Source organism: Poecilia latipinna, unplaced genomic scaffold (assembly GCF_001443285.1).
Source record: "Poecilia latipinna isolate Pla-1442-1.1 unplaced genomic scaffold, P_latipinna-1.0 Scaffold802, whole genome shotgun sequence".
In the NCBI taxonomy this organism is placed as follows: domain Eukaryota; kingdom Metazoa; phylum Chordata; class Actinopteri; order Cyprinodontiformes; family Poeciliidae; genus Poecilia; species Poecilia latipinna.
This window is the reverse complement of record NW_015113418.1, coordinates 116,870-123,449: the sequence shown is the minus strand read 5'-3', so window position 1 is coordinate 123,449 and position 6,580 is coordinate 116,870. Positions and strand designations below refer to the sequence as shown.

The window sequence follows — 6,580 nt, the reverse complement described above, 5'->3', positions numbered from 1 at the left end:
ATATATAATTAAACAACATAGGCCTATTAGCATGGTGATGATCACATTAATGCTGACGGACAAAGCATGAAGTAAGAACAGAAAAATGGTCGACATTGCTTTGCATAAATATATGGGTTAGCTCCACAAAATAAAAAGGAGAAGCAGAAGCAGGAAAAAGGCAGAAGAGAGGACAGAGATGGACGACCGAGTGAAGAAGGGGATTGCTAGGTCCAGCAGCTAAAAGCATTGTGAACTCTTCTTGAACCAGGATTCAAGTCATACGGCCCATAAATCACTGAGCCAGCCACCCGCCGCTCACAAAGCCAACAGCCGGGAAAGATAGCGTAAATTCAACTGCTAGATTTTCAGTTTGGGTTCACTTTATGTATGACGGACTGCCAGTGATGTATCTTACCTTCCTTAGCACCGGCAGTCCCGGTCCATTCCGGAACTGACACAGCAACGCCGCATCATACGTCCTCACAAAGATTCCATTTGATCAGTATCAATAAGAAATAATCGAATTAACTATATATCCGGTAGCTTTGCTGTCCTCATGCCTCATGCCTGCCTCCTCTCCCCAACCCGCGGCTTCTCCGGTGCAGGCTGCAAACTAGCGCAGCCTCTCGCCACAACAACACAGTCTCCTGAACCAGCGGCAGCAGCACAACGCGTCAGGCAGATCGGGCACCCCGAGCGGCTGTCAAGTGGGAGCGACAACGGGCTTCCAGTCGTCAATGGGCGGTGAAGAGGATTTATAAACACTCGCAATTTGCAGGCTATGTCCAGGTTAGCTAGCCCATGAGCTGATCGAGCTTACCGGGAGCCTACTGCTGCCTGCTCGCGCCCCCCGCCCCCTCCACCGCCACCCTCCGCCCCGGCAATAACGCTGCCTTCACCGCTTCGAGCTGATAACAATGGCCTCAAATTTCTCTCTTCTTAGCCTCTGTACAAGCAGCCAGCCAGCGAACCAGACAGTCAGTCAGTCAGTCAGTCAACCAGCAATACAACCTCTGAGAAACAGATTGTTACCCCATGGCATTTTGGGTGTTTATCTGCGTTCTTTATATTTTGTTCCACTCGTTTATCTCTTTGATCTTGAAGTCTCTCCTTCTTTAAACGTCCTTTTCTGGGTTTTACGGCGTCGGTCTCCGGTAGGCAGCAGGGATGTCTGGTGCACACGGCTAAGAGCATGAGCCAACACAGCCTTCAAACAGAGCTATTGCTCCTGATTCTTCATGCATTCTGATGTTTTAGCTTTGTGTTAACAAAACGCACGAATAGGCACCAACAACACTCAAGACAGAAACAAAATAAAGGGACTTGGACGCATGGGCGCAATGACTCCCTCATCAAACGTCAGTCACAAATTATGCTAATGAGCTGCATGGAAAGAATACGCGCATTTAGATGCTGCCTCTCTAACCACACTTCCTTGCTTGGGTTACTTTCTTGTCGGCACCATAACTTCTGATGACGTTTTACAATTTACACACGTTACAGCTGACAGTTACACAGTTGTGACTCTGGCACACGACTCGGAAATTAATCATTTTTACTTTCCCGTAGCATCTCCTAACAGCCGGTTTAAAACAAACTTTCCCCTGCCGCCACTCAGTCATGATTCAAACTTGGTCATCACCTAGGATTACCCGAGAACAATTACATAATAATGATATGATTTCATTCATTTTCATTACTGTAGTAGGCCCTACTACAACCCTACTATCATAATCTCTTAGATCGCTTGGTGAGCTTAGTTTCAGTGCGCAATGACCTGGAAATATGTGGCACATGATGCTCTACTTTGTAACCTTTTAGTGTTATGATAATGAGTCATAAAGTTGTACTGAAAATAAAAAATAGTGCTACCGTACCATAACTTATACATAAGCAACAATACAAGTAGAACGAGAAACGTAAAGTTAACACAATAATTGTGAAAAGTAAAGAAAAGTAATTCAAATTGTTCTTAAATCACCAAAACATTTAGGAATTCTTGGTCGCTTATCCTAAAACATTTTTCACGGCACAATATCCAATTTATATCCAGATAATCTTCCTTCAAGCTCGACTCAACAAACCAACAAACTGAAATTGTTCGTTCCAAGCATATGTGACAGATAGATGTATTTTAAATATCACCCTGAAATTGTGATTTTACAAGAAAAGAAAAAAAAACAACACACGTCTGTATGGAGGTGAAGACGTTCAAACCGAACGAAAACAATAAAGTATTCTGCAATCTTTTTTTCCCCAGCCCAGCAGCAGCTCCATCTCTCTCCCTCAACTTGCCTCCTCTCTATTTGTATTATTCAGGACGCTACCGCTGTCGTTTATAGCTACGTAAGATTTATGAGGTCCCTCGCACCCAACAGAGTGTGTGCGTGTTTGCTTGTGTGTAAACGGCCCGACTTTAAAACAGATAGCAGCGGCTGCTGGCTGCTTAAATGAGAGGACGGGCTCGGTGTGGGTAGAAGGTAGGAGCTTGGAATGTGCCCGTTTGCAACTTTTCTTTTAAAGCAGCATTTCCATGGACTCAAGGACCTGCTCACTACGACTGGGGGAAGAAACGAGTTATTCATTTACCAAGTCCTTAATAAGCTATTTTTTATTTCAGTGTCTGAGTGGTGTGGGAAGACTGCAATATATGGAGAAATTAGCTTATCGGATTACAAGTTGACTGCATTTACTTGTAAAATCGCAAAGGATGTCCGTGATTTTTTATTTTTTATTTTCCTGTCGATGGCAGACATGTGTCAACGGGTTGTGTTTAGGATGGAGTTCTGAATCTTGGCTTCCAGAACCGCGAGTCAGTTCCTTGTGGAAGTCGACATTTTTCATCCGACTGCATGGGATCCCACTCATGTGGGTCACAGGAAATTACTCTGACTCTTCTGGTCATAAACACTCATACTTTTATTGTGACTTTCAGTCTGTTTTTACGCAAGTCTGTGGAGAGTTTCTAAATAACATTTTTATTTCTTTTCTTGTTCTATTTTCATTCGTTTTCAGAAACAAAAAGAAAAGAACAAGCTGGGCGTGGAGAAAGGCGAGTTTACGCATTGTTACAGTGTATCCAGCATTTATGAAGGACATATTTTATAACCGTCTGTCACATGAGGAGCTGACTGTTTCCTGCTGCCTGGACCCGCGGTTGCCTGACCTTCTTTTAGCTGGATCATGTTTGCACTATTACAATTCGTTCACATGCTATCAGCTGTGCCCCCAAGGTCCCCTTTTTAATAATAATAATAATAATAATAATAATAATAATAATAATAATAATAATAATAATAATAATAATAATAATAATAATAATAATAATAATAAATTATAAAACATATTTTTCGAAATAACTACGTTAATAATATTTGATGATGACAATAATAATAATAATAATAATAATAATAATAATAATAATAATAATAATAATAATAATAATAATAATAATAATTCTTTATTGATAATTCTTTTTTTTCTGTGACCCTCAGGTCAAAGAAAACAAATAAGTTCTCCTCTTCCCCCATATAAATAATTGAAAACATCTGCACTCACCGGACGATTCCTTTATTGTGATATTTTAATCGAGAAAATCACTCCCAGAAAGCTTCGAGGAACAAAAGTTGAGGAGACTGAGGAGAAAGAGGATGGAGCCGTAATAGAAGGGGGAAAGGGAAAATATGCAGTTAAAAAGTCTGTAAAAACCGATCTTCAGCCCTGACCTCATGTAGTCGATCGAATGTTTGGAACAGAAACACCCCAGACAGGTAGGCTACTGACCTTTAAATTACTCCCGGAATAAAAGCAAAGAGCGGCAGAGGGGAGGATGAAGCTTGGCTGGGAGTTATATGAGCTGCTATTGATCCTGGTAATCATTTTACACATCCTATTATATTCAAGGCGCTTCCCTCTCGTTTTAAACCGGCCTAATAGAATATAGCCGAATTTCAAATCCCAAATACAAAAAACGAAAATACAGCCAAGTTACCTTCATTTAGTTAGAAATGAAAAGAAAGAAAGAAAGAAAGAAAGAAAGAAAGAAAGAAAGAAAGAAAGAAAGAAAGAAAGAAAGAAAGAAAGAAAGAAAGAAAGAAAGAAAAGAGAAGAAATGTAATGAAAACCTTAAGATTCATGGCATAAAATATCTCTTTTACTGAGAGCACAAACTGTCTGGAAAAGCAACAGTACAAATATTAAGCAACTGTTTCTACTCTGCAGCCCATAAATAACTGCAGCTTCAGTCATAGACAACGACAACAGAACTTAGTGTTGTATTAGCTGTTGCATTTAAGTCCTGTATGTTTCATAAGCACTCTACTCACACACACACACACACACACACACACACACACACACACACACACACACACACACACACACACACACACACACACACACAAAAGCAAATAAAAACATCCATAACCACATGGAAGAGCTCCATACAGCTCATGATATTAAATTCTTTTGTTTTTGTTTCTACTCCTGTCAACTTTTACCAAACATAAATCAAAAGCAAAAAATCCCCCAACCTCTGAACCAGTATACTCCAGCAACACTACCAGCTCTGCTGCCTCTGCTGCTTTCAAATGGTTTCCATGCAGGCACTCACATACAGCACTGTCTGAGGTCCATCCCCATCTCAGCACCAGCAGTAGGTGTTCCCCCTCCTCTCACCCTCTCTGGAGCTACTGAGCAAGAGTGAACTAGTCTAAAGTTGCCCAGAAACTGATGCAGGGACTGACAAGCTTAGCCAGCTAGCTTGCAGGCTGAGACAATGAGGCCTCCTCCAGGGCCCCCCAGAACTGCTGAGGAGTGAAAATTTGAGCTCAAGAAGAAGCTCCTGGGGAGAGTGTGTGAGATTTTCAGATAGGCTGTAACAATGTGCAGTTCACAGGTCAAAGGAGCTAAAGATTTAACAGGGAGAGTCTGCAGGTGTATCACAACACCAAGGTTTGTTGATTAAATGAGAGCACAGCAGGATTAGACTGCAGTGAAATTTATGGGAAATCTCAAACTAAAGTAACTGTTAGAAACCCATATTTCACCATGCATTATGTCACAGCATTAAACTATTAAAAACAAAAAAGCATTTTTAATCATTATTTCTTTTGCAATTGTGACCATAGTAGACTCTGCTGTTTTATCTTTTGTATCTTCTGTCAGTTTCATTAGAGAGGTGGACACGTTTTCCTCCCTTAAGCAAACTATATTCCAATTATTTCAGTCCACATGTCTCATCAAAACATATATAAAACTTATTCTCAAGCAATGTTTCCATGGCAAAGGCTGAATTCTTGTTTCACTATCTAAAAGTCTAATACTAATTCAAAACTTTTCATTTTTTTAGAAACTGAAAACTGTTTTGACTGATAAATATTTCATAATATACAGACTCCTCTTGTTAATGAATCTGTATTTGAATTTGAATAGCTCTTATTTTCACTTTATTAAAATGAACTGTAACCAGATCTGAATTGTGTAGAACTGGATATGAATTGGACCTGAGACATGTGACTTGATATTTGTCTTGGATCGGTGCTATATACATAAAATTGAATTGAACTGAAAATTGAACCTGTTCATAGGGAAAACAGGCTTTGTGTGAACTGCTGGTATATACATAAATTAAAATGAACTAAACCTACAGTCAGTGACTCACAGCATTAGTGTCATGTAGCAAACAGATTACTTAACATAGAAAGTTATCATTTATTTAGCCAGTATTTATTTAGCCACCAGATAATTGACAAAGAGCACCATGAGTAAATCTAATGATCAAATCCATTTTCAGAAAAGTTAAAAAAAAAATCTAAATAAAAAAAATTCTTGCAATTTCCTTAATGTTTGCTATTATTGTTTATTCAGAAATAAAAAGGAAAATACTTTATAGGTCTTGACTGATGTAGTAAAATAGGAAAGAAAGCTGAGGCAGCCATGTTGACATCCACTAGCCATCTGCTTATTTTAAATTTTTGTGCGTGACGTTTTGAAAATAAAATGTTAAAGTTTCAAAATAGACCTCTGTGTTTTCCTTAACGTGAGATTTGTGATGAAATGCAAGTTGTTACTGTTGTTTGTCCATCCTCTTCTTAATACTCACTCTGTCCCTGTGAAGCTGTTGGAAGCATGTTTTATGGACACCAACAGTTGGCCTTTCTTGCTACAAGCACAACATAACTCTCTGTGCATCAAGGTAGGTTCGGTCTAAGTTTTGGTGGGGACCTTGACACCCCCCCTCCCCCCTACCCCCCCCCGGGCCGCCCAGTGAAATGCCCAAGAGCACCGAACATTTTTGAGAAGGGGGGGAAACCACATTGGCTTAATAATGGTGTGCTCATAATAAACTGAGATAATTTCACAGTATATTTCATATCTGAGAACTAACCTCACCTGGAGCCCTGAAGCTCCAGCCACCTCTCCATCGTTCTGCTCTGCCCCTTGCTCTGCTGTCTGAGCATCCTATGTGAAAAAATATTACATAATTAACAGACCTATTCTACCTCACATTCAGTGCTGACCTTACTAAACACCGGACTTTACAACAAACGCGTTGCGTGATAGATATCTAACTTATGGGTCCACTCACTGTACTTAC

The 6,580-nt window shown here is 39.9% G+C and overlaps 1 protein-coding gene across 8 annotated transcripts in view; it reads right to left on the bottom strand.

The window, feature by feature from the left end:
- hoxb3a (homeobox B3a) overlaps positions 1-6,580 on the bottom strand; it is a 100,192-nt gene that overhangs the window by 12,460 nt on the left and 81,152 nt on the right. Inside the window, exon 1 of one of the 8 annotated variants that reach the window (XM_015047006.1) lies at positions 1,015-1,388. The exons of 6 other annotated variants lie outside the window; for them this stretch is intronic. The gene's annotated coding sequence lies outside the window, so the exon portion shown is untranslated. Of the gene's footprint in view, positions 1-397; positions 843-1,014; positions 1,389-6,580 lie in introns of those variants that run through there. One more of the 8 variants, XM_015047004.1, reaches the window with a different exon arrangement.